This window comes from Aythya marila (assembly GCF_965140915.1).
Source record: "Aythya marila genome assembly, chromosome: 1".
In the NCBI taxonomy this organism is placed as follows: Eukaryota; Metazoa; Chordata; class Aves; order Anseriformes; family Anatidae; genus Aythya; species Aythya marila.
The window spans coordinates 154010390-154037043 of NC_139042.1; the positions used below are offsets into that span (position 1 = coordinate 154010390).

At 41.3% G+C, this 26654-nt stretch overlaps 1 protein-coding gene across 2 annotated transcripts in view; it reads right to left on the bottom strand.

Moving 5' to 3' along the window:
- The window catches only part of MRTFA (myocardin related transcription factor A), a 73008-nt gene extending 53813 nt beyond the window's left edge, over positions 1–19195 (bottom strand). For both annotated transcript variants that reach the window (XM_082776661.1, XM_082776660.1), the window contains exon 1: positions 19128–19195. The gene's annotated coding sequence lies outside the window, so the exon portion shown is untranslated. The remainder of the gene's footprint in view (positions 1–19127) is intronic.
- Between the last annotated feature and the right edge of the window lie 7459 nt (positions 19196–26654).

Sequence of the window (26654 nt, forward strand, 5' to 3'; positions counted from 1 at the left end):
TACACACGGTCTGAGTGATGTTACACAAGCCAGATGAAATAATCCAGCATCTTGCTCCACTTCTCATCATTCCTTCTTTTTGATGGCTCTGGGTCTCGTAAGAAAGTTCACTGAGCCAGCAGAAAACTTTTTTTTTTGGATGGATTTGTTTTCAACGATGGATTAGACGGCTTGCAAAATCTGCATCTGAGCTAGCTGGAGCTAAGCACTGAGCTGCTGGGGATGAAAAACAGAAGAGTGAAGAAAAGTTGGGCCTCTTCCTGCCCCTTCCGTTGGTCACCACAAATCACTGGGGCAGTTCAAACTGCTTCCTCTAATTTCACCCCCGAGTCAAGCTTTTGCATTTTAGTTTCAACCTCTTCACCAGAGAGAGGCTGAAGCCCTAGACACAGCGCTGCCACATTTCGGACTTGAATACTCTGCAGACAAACATGCAGGCATGTGCTGTGTAGCTTGCCAGAGCACATACAATAAATCCAACGCTCTGGGGACAAGCCAGGATTACTCCTTGTACTACAAGCATATTATATACGCAATTTGCAAAAGCACAGCTCTTTCAAGAGATGTCAGATTTATTACAAGTATATATCGTAAGTATTAGAAGTATGCTGCAGAAATGTGTGGGATTTCTGAATGTCTTCTGCCCTCTCAGTTGCTTGGGTGTAGCTCCAGTGGGGCAGCCAGACATCCGGACATCCGGAAATTCGGTGTTAAAAGAACCCTCATGGTCCAGATGGGGGGGGGGGGGGGGGGGGAAAAAGCAGACAGTCTGGGAAAATCAGACATACAGTAGTCATACCCAAGTTTACAGGGAGAGGCAGTACCTCTTGGTAGATCAAACCTCTGGAAACCTGAGCTCCCACCGCAATTTAGGCCCCCTGCTCTCCGCAACCAGCTCACGCTTTAAGGTAAAGTCTAAAAATTCCTATTCTTCAATTTTCTTGTTTTCCAGGCTGTGCTTCCACACGAAAATGTCGTGTTGTATGAATCAAATTATGCACAGCCAGCTTTCTTACCCAAATTAGCAGAGTCTTAAGCATTTATCAGAATTAGGATCTTAGGACAACCTTTCCCCCACACAGCCCTCCCACACTTCTCCCCCACCTCCGCTCCCCTCCTCCCCTAAACCAGTTGCTCACCATTCTTCATTAAAGAACTCATTTTTTCCCTCCCGCTCACTCTGCTAATTATTATCTCCTTCAAACCCTAAAACAAGCTCTGCAATCTCCTGTCCTAATTAAATCAAAGTAAAAGAGCAGTTCACATAAATAACATTTTCAAGATCTGCTTTTAGCTTCTAGATTTTGTCAGCAAAGTTTCCAGCCCTGCCTCAGGGCCAGAAGGTTAAACATTTCTCAATGACGCAGGCTCCCTTAGCAAGAGAGCGACGAGGAAGTGGTCCAAAAAGCCTCCTTCTTCCCAGGCACTAAATCAACAACCACGGCAAACAGCGAGTGCCTCTCTCCGAGGAAAACTGGGAGGAGTGGAGCAGTCTATTATAGGCGGTCGCTGATTCTGCCACCATAATGCAAAAGCCCAGAACAAAGGGGAAGAAAACAAAACAAGAGGGAGAGATTTTGCATGTGGAACATTTAATGGATAGAGCAATCAAAATTTAAAAAACAAAACAAAACAAAACAAAAAAACCTTTCAGCTTCTGCAGAACGCTGAATTTCAGTCTGAAATTGCTGTTCTTCTCTGGTCCCATCAGGTTGCCAGGACATTTCTAGGTTAAATTTAAAGATGCTTCGACCTTTAAATGGGCTGCAATGTTCCTGCCAGAGACCGCATCTCATGTGCTACGCTGCTCCAGGCATGTTCACATGTTGGTCTCTGGATTTTCAAGATAAGATTAGCAGTAGAGGTTTCTCCATAAGAAGCCGACTAATCGGGATCTTATTCTTACTTAGTTTGAGGTAATATGGGGTCAGCGAAGGCACATGGCAAAGGGGTTTCTGTTGATTTCAGCTTTTAGTGAAATAATTTTGAAGGCTCTGAGCCTTAGGTGTGTTTTGTAATAAGTCAGGTACAAGATACTTTCTGAAGAGCTTAACCAAAAGTTTGGGGGTTTCCATTTTCAGCTGGGGGTAGTTGAGTGTGAGATAACTCAAACAAATCAAAACTACTCTCTTTTCAATGGTGCATCATTTATTTTAGTTGACATTCATGAATGCAAAATCCAGATCTCAAACGTTGAAAGAAAAAACACAAGGAAAACCAGCTGTAGAGTATCTCCAACAGGAAAAGGAAAAAGAAAACAAAATCATCAAGACCACTTCTCATTACAGACTGATGTAGTCAGCATGTGCTTCCCTGGAAGCTGCAGCTTCTTTATTTGGAATACACTCATTTCTGAGAAAAAACAACCAGGGCAGAGAAAATGGCAGAGGCTACAAAGAACCATAAATACAATTTGTCAACCTACTTCTCGCACAGGATAATTAAATAGGTTCCTAACCTGTTGGGATTCCCATCCTGTGCATAATGCCTACTAGGTGCCATTAACATTATTTGGAGAATCTGATTTAAATTAAGCATTGGGACAGAAAGATAGAAAATAGTATTCATCAGGTCACAATAAGAGACACTACCTTAGCACTTGCCTACTTAAGGATATTGTAAAGTGGGTACAGCTTCTTCCCATAAAACATTCAGTCTGCATTAAGGTTTGCACCAGTTTAAGTACAAAAAAGCTGTTTCAACTAAAAGGCACTAAAATACATTTTAATTTAATATTGCAAGTTAGAATATTTTTAACCAAAGGGCAATTCTAGGTCAGCTTTTCAGTGTGAGTTGCTGGCAAGGGAGAAATCCAATGCATTTTAAAATGGTGTTTGGTAAAACTGTGAAGGACAGGAGAGGACCTTGGTACTTGAAACAGCAAGGGATGGAGCCCTGTGACCCTAAAGGTTAATTCTGCTTCTTTATGACTCCACCTACTTAAAAAAAAAAACGCACACACCACTGGTAAATTCAACAACATTCTTGAAACACACTGCAGTTATGCACAGAAGGGAGCTGTGCCAATGTAATTAAATTAGTCGGGGGGGGGGAAGGAAGGGGAAGAAATATTTTCCCCATTAAGATAAAGACTTTAGTTTCACTTCCATCCGGCATAGCTCGTGTTTGCTAAGTCACAAATGAAAACAAGCTTAGACCATCACAAGATGACCAGTTGAGGTTTCTCCATGTGAAAAGAGAATTAGAAACAAGTGTCAGACGCTTCTTGGAAGAGCCCGAAGGTCAGAACAGCAGAGGGTGCTCTAAGTCCAAACTGAGGTGCACCAGCACAGCAACATGGGGCATCCCCATGTGACATTAAATTGTAGGTATCCCAGGGCTTTTGTTGTTGTTTGGTTGGTTTGTTGTTGTTGTTGTTGTTCATTAGGCTTGTTTTTTTTTTGTTTTTGTTTTGTTTATGATGCTCTAGGAATTATCTGAGATTGGTAAAAAGCAGAGTGCAAAGGGTTAAAAATATTAAGAATTTGTGTCAGATACCACATGACCTCAGACAAAACCAGAGACATTCCCAAAACCTTTACAGCTCCATGTAATCTCTACGACTGATCTATACAGCTCTGGGCATACTTTAGAGGCTGCTTCATATCGAAACTTAAAAAAGTATTTGCTTTTTACGTCCTATGAGCAAAGCACAGACTGGACAGGAATCCTACCATTACAAGAAAGAAAACAATCCTGATCTAAACCCTGATCTGAATTCCTGCCACCAAGCAGGAATAGAAACCTAAGTGCTTTGTTAAATATTAGTCAGCTCTTACATGTGAGCAGTGGATAGCAGCGAGGAGCCACAGGTCAGCAGCAGACAGAGCGGATGTGTCCACGCTGCACTCCTCCAGGCAAGGCGTGTACGGTGCCATCGGCGTTATCAGCTTAGAGATGGAGCGCAGCACACGGAAGGTTCATTTATATTCATCATGTAAATGAAAGGGTAGCTTACAGATTACAGTAATGGCAATTAAACGTAGCCCGTAATACATAATGCATTAATTTCTCAACAAGAAATACTCTGCTTAAAGTTACATTTTACACTTCAAACTTTCATTTCGTTTTTAATATCAATTGGTGAATGGTACAAAAAATTTGTAAGCCGACCATAACCAAGTATATAAGCTGGAAAGTGGTGCACACATACACACAGACCCCTTGAAGTTGTTTCTTGTCAGCTAATTATTTTGAAATTAAAGTGGAGCCATAAGAAGGGTTAGGAATCAAAGCAAGGCAGTGGATATTTGTTTTGTGTCTAGCACATCTTCACTGTTTTTGGACAAATAGAGCATGTGTGCGTTCATAGAAGGTATAAAGACAAAAATATGCCTTGATGTTTTTTTTTCCCCTCCCTCTGTCTCAACCTGCAGTGCAACACTCACTGCATAATACAAACGAACAGAGAGCATCTTCAAACCAGCTGGAGGAAAAAAAAAAAAAAAACACAACATTTTTTAATGGGTAATTTAACAATTCAATAAATGCAAGCTCCAAGTTTTACAGGACTTCCAGCAGGTTCTTGTTTAAACTTAAAGTTGTCAGTAGAAATAGGTACTGCTCAGTTAAATGATTCTAATGAGTAGTCTTCTACATTATCTTTTTTATTAAAAAATAAAAATGAAAAGCATGCTTTATATATTTAGTTAGTTCCATCCTTTAACCCTGGTTTGACTAGCACAATAACCATGGTTTGATTACTCAACAGTTAATCACAGGGATAAAAGGCAGCAAAAGGTTATGTTCAAATCTTTCATGAATGGAATAACTCCGCAACGTTGCAGCTCACAGTTGTGCACTCCTCGCTGCGCGTTAAGAGCCAGCTCAGACCTTTATGCACTTAGTAGCTCCGGCAGAAAAATTTCCATATTTAAAGCTGACTTCAACAACGTCCCATTTGCTGCTTCGGAAAGAATTCCCTCTGCAGGATGACGATGAAGCTCACATAACTCTGTTCAGTCTTTGGATCACATGCAGGATTCTGGTTCAAAGCCAGCAAAGCGTCACTTTATCGCTACTCAGAATATACACATCTCGGGGAACCTTACCAGCAACCAGGGAACTCTTTACCAGGAACTTGCTACCTAGATACAAAAGGTTACATTTCCAAATACCACGGATTCCAAACCAAAATCAAAAGTTCTATTTTTGAAGTGGTGATGATGCAAACTACCGAGCCAGTCATGCTCTCCCCTCGCCCCTACCCTCCATCCAAAACCCAAATCCCCGTTGCTTTGATTCAAGAGCTCACTGAAATCTTGCAATTCCAAACCTAGGGGACAACCAGGAAGAGAATGATATTTTAAGGTCTGCTATTCAAACAAAATGAAATGAAAAAAAAATATATGGGGAAAGTTACAATTAAAAAAATAAAAAAAAATCTTTTAATAGTAACTAAAAATAGTAAGAAAAAAAATCCAACAAGTGCTTGAAAAAGACACGATGAAGTTAGAAGTCAGTTAAGTGCATAAATAAGACATTTCCATTACGAATATCAAGAGCCAGCACTGAATTTATACTTCATTTGCAATAGGAAAAAGAAAAAGCCAGCCACAGAAACTGCAGCTCTGCATTTGTCATGCCTCAAAGAGCTGAAAGGGGCACTCCTCCCTTCTCTATGAATTCACAGTCCTGCTGTCCCCTTTCTGCCCATTACATGTGGTTTAGCAGCTGATGTCCCTAAAGCGCTTCAACATCTCTACTTCAAAGAGGGAAGAGAAAGAGCCCGGGAGCTGTTTTGAAAGAAAAATGAATGGAATCAGCACCAGTTTGTCCTAAACCGAGTTTACTATATCCCTAATCAGCTAAAATAGCTCAAAAACACACTTTTCCTGGAAATAAGTGACATTTTACATTTGGTTGAAGAAGACACTAATTTGCAGTGATTATTTCTTTTCACAGTTCAGAACAACCGGCTTCTGGTGTGCATGCCTAGCTTGGTCTTGAAGAGATGCTATCCAGTAAACTACCTGTGTTGAGGTGGTCATTTTTCCGTTTTACTCATAGAAAGAAGATTACAGAGACCATTATTAACGTGCATTATATTCCAAGACAATGCAAGCCACAGGGTAGTGCCCAGAAACAAACCAAGAGCAATAAATGAAGTTGGAAGTACAGCAAAACGAAACTAATTACCAAAAGTAGCCATTTGGCCAAGGGCACTACTGCTAATGTCCATTAATTCTGGCAATGCATCGTTAGACTCTGAGTGGCCCTAAGTGGTCATAACTCTTATCCAGCCATGCAACACGTCTGCAGAAGTGATGTGAAATTTGGGTTTTATCTGGCTGATTGCACCTCTATGTGTAGAGCACAAACGTTTCTGCCCAGTTATCTCCTAGAAGTCATAAAAAGGAACTTGTGAACAGTAACAACTAAGAAAAAAAGGGGAAAATTATCTTTGAAAGTTCACGTTTGCCATTTAAGCACAAAATTTGCATGTATAAGACCTCTAGTGCTGCCAAAAATACTGAGCTTTTAATATTACTAAATGTACCTTCAGATTTTTATCAAACAGAAAAAAAAAAAAAGCACTGCTTCAGTACACACGACTTTCTCTGGAAGGCTAATTTCAGTGTGAGTAATAAGGAAAAAACCAACAGCAGTAATTCAACTGTTATTCCACATCACTACTATGAACAGTGCGGTCTGAATATGGAAGCTGTTGCAAGGACATGAGATTACACAGACACGTCACTCATCGTCGGTAAAAGATGTCAATCCAATGGAAATTTTCTCTACAATAAGCTTTCCAAAAAGGCCAACAGCATACCCAGGGCTGCTGAGATCTCCCTATACTTTTCACAAGTCCCTTCCATGGCTGTTGAAAAACTGTCTCAAGTGTTACTGGATTATAAACTGTGTCAAAAATAATAATAAAAATAAAAATTCCTACAGCCCTCTTCACTAACAAAAAAAAAAAAAAAGAAAGAAAATAAATATTTGTGACTCATTCCAACTGCCAAGCAGTCTGTGTTACAGAACAAAGCCAGGTCATACCACCAGAGCATTCAGTCTGTATCTTTATCTGAACAGGGATCAACAGCAAAAAAATTTGCAAGATCTCCATATGGGATGGTTAGGTAATGACAAGAATAAGAAAAAGACTTCAGGGGAACAAAAACCAGAAAGAGTACATAGGGAGATGAGATTGAGGTAGATAAAGAGAAGGAAACAACAAGCTTTTGGAATCAGCAAATCAAGAAAACAAATGAGTCGGATTCTGGGAAGTTGAAGGCTGCAGAAAGTGACTCTTGTAGAAAAAGGACAATTGTGGAGCTCCCACTGCCAAGAGCTCAGTACAGACCTACACATCAGCTTCACTTTCAATAGGATGAAAACATACATAATGGCACGGAGTGGTTTCCAAAGCCACATTCTTGATTGTCAATCTGGAACTTGGCCTCACACTGCATGACTGCTGCTTGAATGGCTGGATCGGTTCTTCAAATTATTTCAGTAGTCCAATGAGACGTCAAATGCAGCAGTAAAGTTTCTACTCTTCATGAATTTTTCTGGCTCTACTGTCTTTCTGAAATGCCTTTTCAGCCTCATTTTCACCTACACATTTTCTTCCTCAACTGTCATCACCTGCGTTGACTTTTACTCTTCCCTTTTTTGGTCTACTGGGTGGGTTTAATTTTTGTTGTTGCTGTTAACACAATGTGCACCACAATAATCAATTTGTTTCTGCTTCACTTACATTTTGTTCTGAAGAAGCATTCTCTTGGAGGAGTCTTCTACAGCCTGCACTTCATAGGTCAAGCACTCTTAAAGCATGCAGGTCATGAAGCTGTGCTTTTTGAATGCTTGGGTGCTCAAGCCTATCAGGATAATTTATTCACACAACTTAGCCCATGATTCTTCTACTTCTCCAAGCGCTGTTGAGGAGCAGGTTGAAAGCCTGATGAGTTGACTGGTACAATAGTTTTCAGCTTCCACCTTTCCAGCAGGGCTTATGGAGATGAACATAGGGGCCACGAAGCCTTGAAAAGTTAAGTCTTTCTAGATTAGATGACTCTAGCTCTTAACAGACAGGAGATAACAGAAAGGTGATTCATTTTCCATCTCTAAAAAGCCTCAGGTAGTTTGCCCAACAGATGACTTACCATAATCAGTCAAACAACAGTAGCAGTCAACAGCAGCTGAAGTTACTAAATTTTTTAAGCAAAATTTTTTAACAATTTGGTCTTGGCATCCAGAAGCCATTCTTCCTTATCTAGAAGCTGGTAATACACTTCCATGATTCAAGGCAAGTCTTTAAGTTTAAGCTTACTGTGTGCACGGTTCCATCCTGTTGTCGTATGTTATTTCCCCACCAGTCTTGTGAACCCGTTTCTGTAAACATTGGGCTGCTTATTGCTAAATATTTTCCCAGCAGTAGTTGATCCATGAGAAAAAAGAGCTGCCACTGATGGAAGAGGTGCAATAAATTTGTATCCCTCGTTAGTTAAGCTAAGCTTGCCAGGAAATTGCCTCAACATCGCGAAACGTCACTGCATAATCTAAGCCTAAATTAGCTGACTTCAGCAAAAGCAATGACCGTAGCCACAAAAACAAGATGTATGAGTTCTCTTTACTGGGAGAAGCTCTCATCTTAAGAATTAAATGCAAGCCTGAAGAATTTTCATCATTCGGAAGAAAAGACAAACACAGCCATAACTAAAGTTTTTTTAATGAAGGTTGTTTCCCTAATTTTGATAAGTCTTATTTTATTCTTTGAGCTTCCTAGAATATCACATACAAATCCAGTTACAAGTGCCCTGAAATGTAAATTGCATGGCTCTTTTTTCATCTAAAAAGATTAAGGCAATTAGAAAACCTGTTAGAAACAACACATGCTGAGGTAAACGTTTTTTTCAGGCCCTCCCATAAAGACTGACATATCAAGGAAAACAAAATTCACAGACTACCAGAGTACCACTAGAGGAATGATGGACTGTATAGTCTCAAAAACACCTCTCCGTAGTATTATGGGTTAGGACAAGAAGCGTGTACTCTGTATCAAATGCACACCTGATGTAAAACCTCTCCTGTCTTTCCAATCTACAACAGGAGGTGGAAGACGTGCTTTGGTTCTGCGAAGAGGCGTACAGTATGTCAGAACTACAAAGTAAGGATCGTACAGGGTTCTTTATTGACATGCAATCTTCAAATACTTTGCAAAATATAAGACTAAGTTAAGGAAAGCAATGCTGTGCATCCAGAAGAAACACAGATGTTCAGAAAAAATATTAAAACAAAAAACCACATGTATAAAACTATGAAGTTATTGTTTCACTTGTCTCTTTCCAAGTCACTATTTAAGGAAAAGAAAAAGCATTTGCCTTGGAAACAAATCTGTCTTGACACTTTTGGAGTTTTATGTTCTACTTTTCAGGCAACACTCTACAAATGATAGAAGAGTACACAAATGCAAACCCAAAGTCCTAAGCTACTACAAGTTTGCTGTCAAATCTCACCAAGGTTAGTCATCCTGTGTTCCCATCCATAAAACAGAGGTCACTCATATGTATACATACTTGTTAAGTTTCACGACTACAGAATGTCCCAAAGCCGCAGATAAAAATGCCCCACATAAGTACACCATACAGTCATTAACAGATAATTTTAACTCTAGCCTGTCTTACACGTCAGAAATACAACTCTGTACGTATCTAGCAGCTAAGCGCAATATCATAAAAAAGACCACAGCATTTAGGACAAAAATCATATAAACACAATGCCATTTTAATGCCTAAGTCATAAAATAAGTATTAGGAAGCTTCAAAGCATGAGAAGTACTCCTCCCCCACCAAAAAAAAAACAAAAAAAAAAAAAAAAAAAAAAACAAAAACAAAAAACAAGAACAATTTAAGCTTTCTCCAAAGTATCAAGAATACATTTAATCGAAAAAATAATTAACAATAAAACTCTCAAACAACCACCAACAATGAATAAGCCAAAAGCTAAACAGAAGAATTGCCTTAGAATAAGTCCTAGATTTGCTAGGGAACTTCTAATCTTCGTGACACACATTAATTCAACACTGGGGACTACCAAATGAAGAACAGAAAGGTAATTTTATCTCCACTGAAGCTTGAAAGTGATCAGTGTTTAACACTCAACTAGTACCCATTCAAACTGCACATGAAATCATGACAGCTCTCTGATTTGTCTTTACTCCAAGTCCCATACCCTCCTGGCACTCCCTGTATAGCTCAGCCACCATAATTTGCTAGCAAAATTTACCCACGGGATATGTTTGGGGATGATACCTGATTGGAGTGCTGTCATCTGCATTTCTGGTTCCAGCAGCGTCATGCTGATCCTTTTCTCAACAGTTACAATCCCTTAAAGATTCGCTTTACATACAGAATAGATAAAGACAGGCAAAAAAAAAAAAAAAAGAAAAAAGAAAAAAAAAAAACCACGAAGACCTATCAACTTTAACCTTGTTCAAAATTTGCAAGAAATTCTCATCCTCATATGATGAAAACTGCGCCTACTGAGAAACCTCAGCTTTTCAACATGCAGTTCTCTGCTTATTCACAACAGGCAAGTTGGAACAGCCCAGAATCAAATTACTGCTAGGAAAAAAATGAATACTCCAAGGGGAACGCAAGATGTGTAGTTTGCAGAAGTAAGGTCCGCCCCTTGATGCTCTGTAAGGGGAAGGAAAGGGGGAGGAAGGGGTCGGATATAAGAACTGGCAGTTTTTTCTCCTTTTAAAAGAGGAGGATGACGTCTTGGGTAGACTTTCAAATCCCCTAAGGGGCTCTGCTGATGAGGCAACTTCATTCCAAGGACAAGGAGACCCAGTGTTAACATAAACACGCAGTCATCCTCAGCTTAGAAACAACATGGCCAAAAACATATACATCCTGCCTGTAACATGACCAAAACCATATACATCCAGCCACTTTTTGCCAATCTTCACCAGTCGTTTGTCTTGCTAATTGTATTGTTTCCCCTAGCCCTTATCAAACCCCATTGCTGGGCACTAAACCTGAGCTACTGTACCAAAGGACTGGAAGATCTTCCAAATAGATGGCAGCATCTGTTTCTTAAAATAAATACATAAATAAATAAATAAATAAATAAAAAAGCAAAACACCCTTTCTGGATCACAGCCTCCGCTGTTTCCAAAATTCAGATTCAAAAGGTTTGGGATATTGGATAAAACTTTCAGAGTCAAATATTTCTTGAGATTAACGGATAACAAAATAGAACTAAAGTCTTTCCTCACTAGGTGATTCTAGCTCCCAACAGAAAGGAAATTCAATTTCAGTCTCTGAAGAGTCTCAAGTAATTTGCCCAAAAGATAATTTAATTATCTGAAACTAATTCCAACACCTGTGTCCCCAGAGCAGCTTTCCCTTATTCCCCACCATTCCCAAATTCATTGTCACTTCTCGTTAGGTCACCTGCGAGTAAGTAACTGCACATTGCTTGCATCAAGCCCAAAAACACATTAAGCCCTGCATCAAAGATAAAGACCAATTTTCGCATTTAAAATCCTTTGGAGCAAGTCCGAATCCTTCCCCCATTGCATCAGTACTCATGAAAGCCAGGAACTGGGTGTGCAAAAAGGCTTTTGCACTGATTTCTGAGCCCTCCAAACCTAAGTCCCGTCAGGGTTTCTGTAATACTCGGATGCAAGAGCTCCCCAGCAGCTGCTCGACAGCTGAGAGAGAACACGGCAGGTTTTAGCACCACATCTTCCTTCCCCTCCACAAACACATCTGGGGCTTCAAAGGAGGCAGCAGAAACTCATTTGGGGACTCTAAACAGCACAGGAAAATCCCTTGCCGTGATGATATTGTAATATTAATCTGATTTCCATACTCCTTACATCAGTAACGTGTTGTGGAAGGACAAAAATCAGCTCATTTGGCCTTCTGTCATAGTGAAACGCTACCTATGTGGTTTTGGATTCACAACCAGACTTCCAATAAATAGCCAGCCTAAGTGGTAATTCTTGTCCTTATGGAAAGGATCCACAGTGGAAAACCATATCCTGAGAATTTAGGAAACATGACCAAAATGAGTCATTTCAACACCTATTGTGAATATCTGCATTCATCCAGAATGAAGGGAACTGCCCACGTTCAGCAAATGCATGCTTATTTTTCTGGCAATACGTGGAAATACAAAGGGAAGCGGTGTGAGCAAAGAGGAAAGGCACTCTGCTACAGGGCCCAGGAGCATCACGTAGCTCCCTGAAGAAGGCATGTGTGAATTCTCAGTGACTACGGGCAGCAGAAATTTAAGGCATTAAGCAGGACAAAACAAAACAACATGACTGTACAGAAAGAAGCAAATAAGAAGTGACAAAAAAGCAAACTTTTTAATGTCTAAGGCAAGAAAACGTGTGACAAGTCTCCACGGATGAGTAAATGTGTCACATCGTTTTTGGAGAGAGCCAACTCGCTTCAGATGGCATCGTATGCACAGCCCTTTGAAAACACGGGGTTTGCCTTGCCACAAAGAAACCTTTTCGTTGACCTGGAACCTCAAGCTGTATTACTGCAGTACGAACGCAGAAGGAAATGTACACAGATAACTGATTATTATTAATATTAGCAGAATGGTAGGGTGTTGGTTGGTTTGTTTTGTTTTAAAGTTCAGAGGTAACAAGAACTCCTGTAGGCCCATATGACCGCATGTTGCTTATTTGAGGTGAAGACTGCACTACCTGATGCCTTCAGCCGGAGATTTCTTCACTACACCTCGTGGTAATGCACTGATTGTAGAAGACAGCTGCAGCCTGCAGAACTAGCTGATAGCATCCTAATATAAACAAATTATAGAAAACTTGACATTTTTCATAAGGAAAGCTACACATTACAGAAACAGGCCATCACCCAAGCCATGATTCAGTTTGCCAAGTACTAGCAGCGTGTGACGGTTGTGAAATGATGAAAATCTTGTGTGAAGCAGCCACTCGCTATTTAAGTAGGACAGAGTCCTGCAGAACGGCGTTCTCCCTCTACAGAATCAGACCTCCTTTCCCCATTACTACCCTTAAAACAGCAAAACCCAAGAGACCTTATTTACATAAGCAAAACAACTGCCCAGATCTGGGTCTGACTTGCTCAGCAAACAGTTTAAATTCTTCCAGGAGTGTTTTATTTAATAACTATCAAATCGTATGTCTACATATCCATCCATCAGCCCTCAACCTTGAAACCTCAAAGGCAAAATGGAGCAAGAAAGTAACTGGAAAGGAGAGACAGAAGAGAGGGATATCACAAGCCAGTGACGGGGAGGGCATTATAATCACGTTAACTTGATGGGGAGCAAACAAAAACTGCGTTGAGAGCTAACTTGTTAAAGCCACCACATTAAAGCTGCCTTTGGCATTACTCCCTCCAGCTTAACTATTCCCCCATCGCTATTTAAAAGTTTGTTTGTTTTAAATATTTTAAGAGATTACCACTTCTCAGTCGTTTAGTAGCTCCCATCAGGAGCAGGCCAGTCACTTCCATCATGCTCTGAATCTCATAGCTCTATCAGAAATTTTCAGACAGCATACTAAATTTATAGTCCCCTGGGACATTAAGTCTCTTAGCACAAATCTATCCAAGATAGACTGGTTGTTTTTATTCTAACAAGCATTCCTCTTACTCACACAAAAGAGAAAACAGGCAGCCTCGCTGGAATGTGTGTGAAGGACAGATCAGAGAAAGCTATATATTTCCTGTCTTTGTTACAATACAGACTTAAGCATCTTTGTCACACATAAATTCTGGATGAGGCAGAAACCATCACTTGGTAATGAACTGCCACTAAGTCACATCATTCCAGAAATCCTCCACACAGCAGAACAGAAAAGAAAATTGAGCAAACAATTTCAGAATGATTTTGTCAACAGAAAAAAACAGTTTTTTCAGGAATAAAATCAACTCTTGTTGATAAACACAGACGCCCACCTTCAAGTCACAACATGCACTTTTTAAAAGGATAGCTTTGTGTCATGATTTTATAAAAACACTGATAATGCTTTTAAAGTCACAGTAGCAAGAAGACAATTATAATGTTTGCAAAAACATCTTAGTAAGTTATATTTAAAAATAATTTCTGAATCTGACTGCATTCAGTGCAACAATTCAGGATGGGAATGGGCAAGAGGCAGGAGACAGGAACACAAACCCTAACAAAATAATTATAGGAGCAATCACCCACACAATTCCTTAAAGTAAAACCAGGTGCCCTGATACTTCTGTCTTTTGACAGTAAACGAACACAGTCACTAAATTAGCTCCTTAAAATCATTCAAATAAAAAAGTTCAACACTGCAATTTGTAAATGGGTATAATCTCCAGCAGCTTATGTGGCAATAATTAATCCCATGCTTTGTACAGGATGAGGTCTTCACAGCAATGGGAGTACCTTCGGATCCATAAAGCACATGCCTGTTACATGACTTCAAGTCATACTGAAATTCCACACATTCCAGCTAGGCTCCTTACCCCCGGTACATATGTAGGCACTTTGTAGAAGGCAAGCATCCCAGATCAAGTAAACCCCCAAAAACTGACAAGCCGGTGCAAGTTTTGTCCAAACCTGTAATCACAAAATGCAACAGTTCATCTGAAAGAATGTTACCCAACCTTAAAGAGGCCTACAGGGAGAAGCAGCAGGCCAGTGGTAGACTTCTAACACAATGTTTTTCATGATCAGTGCACAGAGATAACTATGAATTCACCTGGGGAACACGGGTCAATAAGAGAAGGTCAATAAGCTAGGGAAGTAATTATAATTTAAAATAAAGATAAACAGAAAGACAATCTTGATTAGAAGTGATCAAACCGCACAAGATTATATATTCATAGCCTGTTCTCTTTTTTTTTTCTTTAACCACATTCATCAGAGCTTTGTTGTCAACCTTGCCCTAAGGGTTGGGAAAGCTTATCTTGGCATTTTACTACAGGTGACTAAAAAAATAAAAAGAAATCAAGGTAACTGCTTCAAATGACTCCGTAATGACCTTTTTTGGCCTGTGTTACAAGAATGAGTCAGTCCTGGTAATCTCTCATCATTTAAGAAAGTTGTGGGATCAAGGCCTTGATGAATATGGATTAAAAAAAGAAATGGAATGTGAAATTCAGGTAAAAAAAAAAAATTCACTGTGAGGCAAAAAGGCAAATTAAATAACTACACTTAAATACTCCATTAAGCTTAATGCCTGCGTAGAGCCTAGTAAAGGTGTCAAAATATTTTACTAACACCTTGCCCCATTTGGTTTCCTTCCACAGAAGTGTCAAAAAAAAAATCTTATCTATCCGTTATGTTCCAGTCGTTCACACACAGGCTTAAAGGCTTTTGTCTCATTTTAATTTAGTATAATTTAATGACAACTATCCAGGCAACATGTTTGAAGTCTTTACACCCATCTAACCAGGGATCTACAAGGATAATGTGTAGCTGGGGTAAGAGGGAAGAACACGAAGTGGAGCCTGGGCCTGAAAAAACACAAAACAAACCAGAAGCCCCCCAGAAAGAGCCTGTTGCTGTTCTCCAGTTCTCTACAAGCAGCCAGAAAGAAATTTGTTGTCCTGGGGCATGTGGCAGCATGTGTATACAGCACTGCACTCCCAGTTCTCCCATGGGATACACAATCCATGATGCTTTACATGCCAAAGAAATTTCTAATTTTACCTCAGCTAACAGTTCACATTCCGGAACCACTGCCCGAAGTAACAAATTCAGTGCAGATCCACGTAGGATTTTGCTACAGACATCTACAGATAAGAGAGACCTCCTGGCAGGAAAAGTTACAGAAAGGGTTAAGCAGTAAAGCATAAGGAGTGAGCTGAGCTGTGAGTCAGCAATGCCTGTCTGGAACTGCAAACAGGAGACCCTTTGACACACATCGGCAGCTTCCAGCAAGCCTCTGGTTTTACCATCTCCTCCCCTCCTAGCAGCACTCGTCTCGAGTCTTCCTCATACCTTGAATTTGGCAGATTGTCACAGGAGCAGTTGCACGGCACCAGATAGGCTTCTACAGCCACCCTGGATGGCTGAAATGTTTAAGCAGATTGCCATCTCGACTAACAGATCGTCTCTAAAGGTTGTTTGAAGCTAAAGGCATAGCAACAAAGATGCATCGTGTTAAAAAAAAAAAAAAAAAAAAGAGCTTTAAGAAGCTCAAAAGCTTTCAACAGGTGTGCAGTTTCTTTCCCAAGATAATTTAAAATTTCCCATTTGGGAGAACAAGTTTATCGACTCAAAACACATCAGCTACGTTCCTCAGCAACTTGCTGAACCGAGTCTCCTTTTATGCTGCCACAGTTTGCAGATAACCGTATTTCAATGGCACTTTTTAGTCCCACAATACTTGAACGTACACACAAGCAGCATATAACATAACATATTACACCCTGGTAGAAAAAAAATACACTGTATACATCTGGAGATAAGGTCAGGTAGTCTACACCAAGGACTTTGGACTTCATGCCTTGAGTGAAAAGCTGCACCTCCAGCAGTATAATTCCCACTATTGTGCTGAGCACTGATAAAGCATCAGCTCCGAAGAGACCCACCTAATGAGTCATTTCCGGGAATATCCTCATTTTCTTTGGCAAAAGCTAGGTAGAGGTGCTCCATTTCAGATACTTTTCAAATCCAACTGTATTTTACCTGTTCCAGTCAAGTAGATTGGCAGCCCCCAATGACAGAGCTTCAAGGCTGAGCCCGTAAAAGTAACATTATTTTGACAGACAAAAACCATCTATTTTCTGTATAACATTCCCATCATACCATTTTTCAAATCTATTCAAACAACTGAATTGTACATTGTACATAGACTAATTTTTCTGTAACAGAGATATTCTTTTCTCTGACCATAACAAATGCTGTTTTGACCCATTTTTATCTACTCAAGGTGCTGCTACAAGGTTCCTTTTCCAAACTAGGTACTCTTAGCAGTTCCAATGCTAGCAACCCTTTCCTTGTGGCATCAAGAGTAAACTGTTCCCATTTCCAGACCTTTTGTCATGTCTTGCTCACTACAAAGGGAAGAATCCTGCCTCCAGTAAATTCACAATGTCACCTCCAGTTGGCCAGCTGTCAGGTTTTGGAAACAGAAGACTTGTATGCTTTTCCCATGCTGCCTTCAAGTCCTCTACCACATTCAAAACTACCTCATTTAATTCTCATTAGAAATACCTCTGTGTCAGCATAACTATAAAATACCCAAGTCTACCACTAGTTGAGATGTGCTGAGATCAGAGTCCACCATACTAACATTGCATTTCCTTCTCTTTTACTTTCTACTAACCTTTATCTCCATCCGCTGTCTTTTATCTCGTACTTAGAGGACTGCAAACATTAAGGATTATTAGCTTTTTGTTCTGTTTTGCAGATTCCAGCTTCACCATTTTTACAGCCTTTAAAAGCAGAAGGATGGCATAATGTATATGAACAAGAAAACTCTTTATCTTCTTAAAAACGATACTGCAGGTTGAAGCTAATTCTTCCAACTAGCAAAACACTAATACACTTTCCAGGGAAGGGTGCACGCTCAGCTTCTGGAGCTAAAGAGCCAAGCATGTCAAGTGAGGTATCCTTCCAACCCAAAATACTGTCCTACAGTTCATGGATTCGAAATCACTTCAGCAGACACATTCAGTACTGGCTATAAAGCCACCCCAGCGCTCCCCAGCATTTCCAATATGCTGCGACACACAACTCTATATAATGCATGTAATGCAACATATAACGCCAGGCATTATAAAGCATGCAGGAGTCAACCATCCTGAAGTCGATAGCATCAGAAGTTGGTAACAAGCAATTCACACTGCAAAAATTGCACACAAAGCCCTCCATACTGCCAACAGCCACCAACACATACCCCAGAGGGCAGAGTAATGGAAGATGACCAAAAGGAATTCACAGGCAGAAGCCATCAGTTATCAAACTGTTTCACCTGTCAGTCACAGGATGGTACTGAATACGGAGAGTTTTATGGCAGGCTGGCGATTTTGAGCTTCACACAGTTCACATTCTCCCAACACCAGAAAATGTCCTCGAATCACAGAATCATTTAGGTTGGAAAAGATCTAAGATCATCAAGTTCAACCATTAACCTAGCACTGCCAAGTCTACCACTAAACCATGTCCCTAAGCACCACATCTACACATCCTTTAAATACCTCCAGGGTTAGTGACTCAACCACTTCCCTGGGCAGCCTGCTCCAATGCTTCACAACCCTTCCAGTGAAGAAATTTTTCCTAATATCCAAACTAAACCTCATCTGGTGCCACTCAAGGCCATTTCCCCTTGTTCTAGACTAGTTGCTTGTCCAAGCTAGTTGCTTGAGAAAAGAGACCAACTCCCACCCCGCCACTACCTCCTCTGAGGTAGCCGTAGAAGGCAGTAACGTCTTTCCTGAGCCTCCTTTTCTCCAGGCTAAATACCCCGCTTCCCTCAGCTGCTCCTCAGACTTGTTCTCTAGACCCTTCACCAGCTTTGTTGCCCTTCTTTGGACATGCTCCAAATGCACCTCGATGTCCTTCTACTAGTGATGGGCCCAGAACCTAACACAGTATTCAAGGCACAGCCTTACCAAGGGACCCTATATTCTGCCACTCTACCATCAGTCAGAAAACAGTTTGAGGGATTCATACAACTCTTCATATACTACCTACAACTTAAGATATGTGTGCTGGTCATTCTCACTCCAGGATTTTGAAGGCCTACTGGGGTATTTAATTGTTAACTCCAGGTCTTGTCCCTCTTTCTAACAAGTCTGACAGAACTTTTCAGACATCTGCAGTGACAAAGATTATCCACCCCGATAATGTACAGACCAAAGTGGCAAAGAAAAATGTACAGATCCCTGATGGCTGTAGTCAGAGGATGCGTTAACACTTCCTTTGACTCTCTCTTGTCTTGCACAACTTCTAGTCACTACAAGCACATGGGCGTTTGGAAGTTGTTTCTGGTATTCACCTACAACAACCTACCTGCGTTTATCACTAGACTCTCTGGAACTTCTACAGCAACATCAGCCGCTCCCATCTAACAACGGGAATCGGTTTTGTCAACTCAACATGTACCACACCAACACCGCGATACTTCCCGTAAGCCTACCAGTGGAGACGTACTGCATGAGACCCGCATTCGTGGCACCACTTACCATTCTTCCTTTCACTGAGCGGAGGAAGGTTGGGGTTTCGGCCATGATGGAGGCTGAGGGTCAGCTCGGGCTGCAAGGAGAGCTCCTGCAGCTCATTGGCAACAGCTTCGCTCTGCGGGCTGGGGGCCGCCGAAAGGGACACCAGCACCGGCTCATCGTCATTTTCGCCAGCCCCTCCTCCGTCCAGCCCATTTCCAGCAATGACGGAAGGGGGCAGGCACACCACCCCGGAGAAATCCACTTTGGCTTTCGTGATGGCAACCTACAAGACAAATAAATAAAAAAAATAATAAAAACGGATAAATACCAGTCTTAACCCACACCTCCAGTTCACTATGGCACCTCCATATCCTAGAGGAACAGGCTCCTTAGCACAGTGTTTGTGTTATCGTTCTCAGCTGAGACACATCTAGTGATCGAAACTTGCTAAACTCACCAGCTGATAAACTTGTACATGCCTCCAACAGGGTCACCACAGAAACTACTGATAAAACTACAGATTATCATAATTTTCTTCAAAACTTAAGAGAAAGTGATCTCAGCTTTTGGTACTTCATGAACCAAATCTTGAGAATCACCACAAAGTGTTGGTCACCATACTCCAGCTTCCAGCAAAGTCATCCTATTTAGCATCTTGCTGAACTCCTGATTACTCTCTTTTTATACCAACAACGGTGTTTTAAGAGGACAACTGTCAATTTGAAATCCAGTCAGGTAAAGTAATCCTTCATACCCAACCTGGAAGGACAGCTGAGTACGAATGAGGATTTTTAAATAATCTAATTTGCATTTCAAAAAATAGTTATTTTGCCCTGTTCTTTCTTTCCCCATCACTATGAATGACAATGAATGCAAGAAAAATATTATATAAAAAGTACACAGAAAAGTTTTCCTGTCTAAAGCTTCGTCTACCATAACTGAAGTGTGCAATATATAAGGGGGTTTAATGATTAAAATAACAAGTTGATCTCATTTTTTTGTATTTCTATAGTTCTTTAAAGAATTATTTAAAAGCCAACATTATGTTGAAATTAAAGTTCTTTTACGTCCAGTAATTTAAACAGAAACAAACCAGCTGGAAGCCTCCAGTGGAATGGTTACTGTGTTAACAGTTAAACAGCAACAGGGAGTACACCAGGACAATCATATTTGGGTTTGATTAATGAAGATGAAAGGTTCCTGCTTCGCAGTATGCTGCTGCTTCACCCAGCCAAAACTCAGAAGACTACCACTACCAACTCCGCTGCACCACAGGCACATTAAGAAGCAAAAAACTCTTCCAGAGGCTAACCTTCAGCTTCAGGAAGACGGAGGTAGAGCTAGCTGCACAGCAGCTAAGGAAAAAACAGCTGGTAATCTTCCAGAAATCGATCAGAATGTGCAGACTTGGACAAACACCTTTAACAATACTTTTTTTTTTTTTTATTAAGAACTCTCCACTTAACACCCATAGTTAACCTGAGTGCGTGTGACAACATTCAACACATTAATAGCTGATAAAGTAGTTCAAATAATCATTTTCCCTGCTTTCATTTCAGTTTCGTACTTCATTTGATTAGTCATGTTTGCTCTGTCGTGCGCAGATCAGGATAAGTGGCAGTACATTTGTCTCAAAAACTTGTTCAGTATATACTGAATGCAGCAATAAGCATTTCTGGCACCAAGCACATGCTATTTCATCCCTGCTGTCACACATTCAGTCCCAGGATCCCGTGTCACGATCTGAGGAGAAGCAGGGAAAAACGTGGAAGAAGAAAAGAAAAGGAAACAAAAGCCACTAACCGAAGCTGGTGCTCGTTAAAACAAAACAAATGAGACTGAGCCAAAGCTTACTGCCATACAAAGTATTTGCTTTTCTTCAGTTACAATTTGGCTAGAATGTGCCTGCCTCCTCCTTGATGGATTTCCTGTCCAAGGCAAACACTGCTCACATCCATTTGAGAGAAAATTTTAACGGTAATCTGCAACAAGGAAAAAAAAAATGGGATTGTGCCCTTCTTCTCTTTGCACTGGATACAAAAAGCCTGGAAACGTATGCCCTTAAAACACAGATTTCGAATAATAGTTCAGTAAGCTACAGCAATCCTTTCAAAGGCTGGAAAGAGTTAAATCATGGCCAACACGCTTGGCCCCAGGCCCTGTCCCTGTAGTGATGGGAGGCCTGGGGAAAGGGGCTAAAAGGAAGATTATGTGCTCAGATAGGGGGCTGGCTGGTATGGACCACTTACACCCATCCTATGGGGGCTAAAGCCTATTTGTTTTCTCAAAGGAGATGCACTGGAGGCATTAAACCTTGTCTGGTACCAAATGAGTTCGGTGGGATCACGTAGGAGGACAAGTGGAAGCAGGTCTGAACCCACAGACAGGTGACAGGCATCTAACACCTACCCAGCAAGGATTTAGGATGGTAGGAGGCTCAACCCCCATCCCAATCCATCCCAGAAAAGAAAAAGAGTCCCTTCTTCAAGAAGAATTTCAAATGTCTCAAATTCATAAGAGCTGCCTCAGCTAGGAAAATAGGAAATATACTTAGGAACTTGTAACACGTTGGATTTTCTGTTTAACAGGGATTTGCATGAAGTAGGACAATCACATCTCAAACACCATTTTAACAACAGCATTGCAAAGCAGAATCTGGTTTCCTGATCTAGGTATATCCACATTAGCCAGTGCACTGAACCCTACACCCTGTATGTAACAGCACAACACCAAGCTGCAGTAAAAGCAGCCTAGCCTGGCCTACCCACAATGAGTGGGTCAGGAGGTCAATGCCTGTGTGTCAGTTTAATGTGCAACTCTGAGCAGTACCAAACTAACTGGTGTTAATTGATATTGGGGTTATAAAGAGAGTTTCTCTAGCAAATTGGCCAAGAGAAGTTCAGCGCAGGCCTCGGATCATCACTGGGGTTGATGCTTGCAGGCTGAAAACTTGCAGGTTTCCTAACTGATGCAGAAGATGTCACAGATGGGAGGTGTCTTCTTAATCCTAGCTGGCATGCCATTCAATGTCTGTCCACATCAAAAGTAACAAAGCTTAAGCACCTCCTGAACAGTCATTCTTCCCCTTTCACCACGTCCTCTGTTGTGCCAGCAGAGCTGCTTGTATAGCCACACTGCAAACTGTTACCAGAAAGCTGACTTGGCTGAAATGTCATTTTTCCTGGGTTGTATTTCAGCTGGATCGATTCCTCCATACAAACCACGGTAGCATCAGCACAATACAGGGAAACGCTGCCACAAATTGCAGAAAAAAAAACAGTCTCACTGCGCATCTCAGCCGACGTGGACAACAATTCTGTTGCTCCAAGTAGTGCTGCAGCTCGGATGAAACTAAACTGGGATAAATCACTAAATACGTTAGAAATCCTACATCCTCCTTCCTCTACATCCCCTCCCATTTCAGGCCAGCACAAGGACCTGCCGTTAAACACAACAAACCACTGAGAAATCTCATCCAGGTGGACAAGCTCCACCTTGGTTCACTCCAGATAGATTAGGTCCCCGGTACAGTTTGCCATGCAGCCACACCAACGTTTGTGCCAGCACAACACCAGGAACAGATCCTGTTTACACCATTAATACTTCCCAACAACTCACCACTACGTAACGGAAAGAGAACTTTTTTTTCAGAGCAATGCCAAGTTTTAATAAAATGCAAAAAATGCCCACTAAAGAAATGCATCCGGTCCACCAGACTACAGTAAAAGCTATAATTAGATGGGTTTGATTTCGGTATTTTCAATTAAAAGTCAGATAAGGGCATACAGGGATTAGGAAGATGCTTTGAGGATTTATAGTCATCCATGTCACGTTATTTGGAAATCACAGATCTCCTGTGAAAGACGTGGAATCCTCTTCTGTGACCAACAGTGGGGCTGCATTTAGTCTTCCCAGACAGTCACAGCAGAATGATTGGTTGCACCCAGTAATATTTAGAACCCTATTAAAATGTTGCAATGTTTGTTTGCCTGTCATCTTGGAACTGACCAGAAAGTTTCCCATAAAGAAATGTACCATACCATGAAGATCTTCTAGTGAGTCACGCAGAAGCTGATGGGCAGCCTTAAGAGTAAACACTTCTGCAGCTCCACAAGGGTTTCAGGGTGAGTGCCCCCAAGGATTTGTATCTCTTGCTGGCCAGAAAAAAGCTTCCTACCATGGCATTTCTCTCCTTTTGGCCCAGCTGCTTCTGGGACACAAGAGGCTGTGATCCCACAGATGTTCCACAACAGTAACACCAAATTCAGCAAGCTCTGAACCTTCCACTGTCCAGCTCCTCGTTTCTGTCCCTTATGGCCATTGCCATAAACCACACCACCATCGCCTCACGCAGAGATGGAGCAACCCAAAGGAGACATTAGACACTGCACCGAAATACATGAATAAGTTTCACCCCTTTCTGACCTCTGGAGGCATCTAACAAACTTCAATTTCAGACAGACAGACAGAGTCATTTCTGAGAAAGCTATAAAACAAACAAAACCATATCACAGAATGGCTTGTGTTTGAAGGGACCTCAAACATCACCGCATCTCACCCTCCCTGCCACAGAGAAGGATGCCACCCACTAGAGCAAGTTGCCCAGGGTCTCATTCAACCTGGTCTTCAACACCTCCAGGTTGCACCTCCTCCTTGCACTTAGAGTTGTTGAACCTCATTTGGTTCACATTGGCCCACTTTTCAATATATATCCCATTCAAATCAGATATAGTGGAATCTATATTGGATCCAATATATCCAAGTATTCAATATTGGATACACATTGGAAAGAGATTATCAAATCTGCAAACTATAAAGAGTAAATGCTCTTTTTAGGTGCATCCTCTTGCCATCCCAACCCCATTACCACAGTAAACACAGGGTAAATCTGACTAGTTTACTCCTTGGTGAAAAAGTACTCTTACTTTGCGTTTACCACGTTACAAACTTACTTACAGAAGCTTCTCGTGGAGCTGCTCACCCAGAATCCCTGAAGGATAGCTCAAAGCCAATGAGGTGAAAAGGCAACACAGACGGGTGCAGCACTGAAACCTGTCTGACCTGCAGTAAGCTCGTTCACGGAGCTACGGGAAAAGAAGACCAGGGGGTGGCAGGATGGAGAATTAGGATTAGTTGCCCACCATTTTAGCTCCATTAATCACCCCATCGTGAGGCCAGACAAGCACCCATGTCAGCACAAGGAAGCAACAAAAGCATTCATCCAAGACCGCCCCTTTTGGCGAGAGACAGCTTAGATCAACTGAGCTTTATCGCAAGACCACATCCTCTGGTTAGAGGCTAAATTGGTACTGCCGACAAAAGAAACAGTCCAGCCTGCTCCTTCCTCACCTCCTGTGGGCCAAGGCTGAGCCAGATCAAGGAACTGATCCGGGCTAAATCCGACCTGGTCACACACACACAGACAAATTGCTGGGTTTGATTTGCATCAGTTCCTGATCTCGTTTGCAACCCAGCCACACAAACACTCGCGCCAGCATGAGGGAGACTGAGGTACAAGGGAATAAAAAAGATATCAGGATGGCTTCTTAGTGCAACACTGCTACCCTAAGGTGTTGATATATGGTTTACCTATCCAGCATTCGTGTTGGACGTTGACACATGTTCTAGGTCTTCCTGCACTAAATTTTGCTTGACTGTATCAATAGTCACACAATCGTGGTATAATTAAGTTTTTGTTACTGGGTATTTCAATGAACCAAAGAACAGTACCACCTTCCCTAATATCAAGCCTCAATTATCAGAGTAAAACCTGTTAAAAAGAAGGAATTTTAAAAAAGTGAAAATCAAAGAGGCACAGAAAAAGAGGAAGATGCATGTCAAAATTCCCAAATCAAGCAAGGACAGCTCTCTAAACAGCTTTCCCTTGTTTGCATTTGGGGGCCAGGTTGCCAGGGTAATGCCAATTTCCTACCAGTTTAAGAATTGCTCGGCAACCTCCAGCAGTTACCAGCAACAGCCCGTGAGTGCAGCTGTGCTATTTCCAGCAGACAGGTTTTTCTACTCTAAATTTAAGAGCACCCTTCTGCTAAATAACCATGCCAGCTGAGGTCCTCTGGCCAACAGAAGAGGCAATCTGGGGCGAAGTGGCTTTAAGTGGATCATCTTTGAAATGAATGGGAAGATAGAAAGACAATGGTATGTCATGCCCAAAGGCAACCGTTTCCCCCCAGGTCATCACAAATCAAAAGAAAGGCTCAGGACAACTCAGGCTTGCAGCAGATGGAAACGGCAGCATCACATTAGCTTGAGAGGTTGTAAGGATCAGAGTGAAACCACAGTTAGGTATTCCTTTTCTCTTTAGATATCAAAGAAAAGTCACCATCAGGAGAAACTTAAGGTTGTATAAAAAAAAAAAAATAGTTAGCTTCCTGTCTGTAAGCTGAAACTGTGCAACAAATATTGGCAGAATTACTCCTCCACTTAACCCAGAGATGAACTGATGGCTCTGTCCCCGAAGTCTATGCAGCACAGTAAACAACAATGCCAGTGTCACAAAGACTGCACCAGACAATGCATCAGTGTGTTCTTCGCAAACCTTAAGTTAAGGAGCAAAACTGCACAAGACACACTGAAGAGAGCTGATCTTACATTATGGTGCATTTCAATGCATATGCTGCATATAATTTGCCTTCTGCAAAACAGATCGGGCAGCTTACTTCACTTTCACAGTAATCGGGATAGGGGGAGGCAACAACAGGCAAAATAAATAAATTTCTCCTGGATTAGAAGCAGTGATTTGAACGTGTGAACTGTCCGGTTCACCATTATTGCAAGTTACTATCCTACAACATCTCTTCTAAAAATCCAGTGTTTGCAACACTCGAACCAAGACGCTGGTAAGAAACAGATGGGTGCAACCTCCTGAGCCAGAGAACCTGGGTCTGTGTGTGCACAGTGCCAGCACCCTTCCAGTAAGTGCTGCCATCTCTGAAGCATCCCCAGGAGCTACTGCCTCCAGCAAATCCATCAGCACAAGAGGCAGCAGGCATGCTCAGGCCAGCAAGAAAACAACAAGAAATCTTATCAGACAAAAGGCATGAGCATCTGTATAGAGATGTTAAGACTTGAGGGGGAAAAGTTCCAAAGAACACAACTAACACAAAGCACTCAACACCATTAATTTCTGCTGTTGAGAAGTCCACGTAGACAAATACAGCCTCCCACATGACTTTAAAGACCACTCATCAAGAGCCATATTTCTCATGCCGTAAGTTTTTTCTTCATGAGATACTAGCAGTCATTTTACTCGGGCCAGAAGTGATAGAAAGCCTTTGAGAGGTTTTGAACAATCTTTTTAAAATATCCATTTCTTAAAACCACAACTTGCAGGCCAAGAAATGTAGTTTTGCATTCCAGATATTTAAGAAATACTTGTCATGATTCAATGTACATTTGGAGGAACTTTGTGGCTTTCAAGCTCATGAAACTCTGGGTACACAAAGGAACAGATTAATATCAGAGCTAGTTCTGAGAATCACCGTGATATTTATAATGATATTTATGATTGTTTATTATAAACAATCCTTG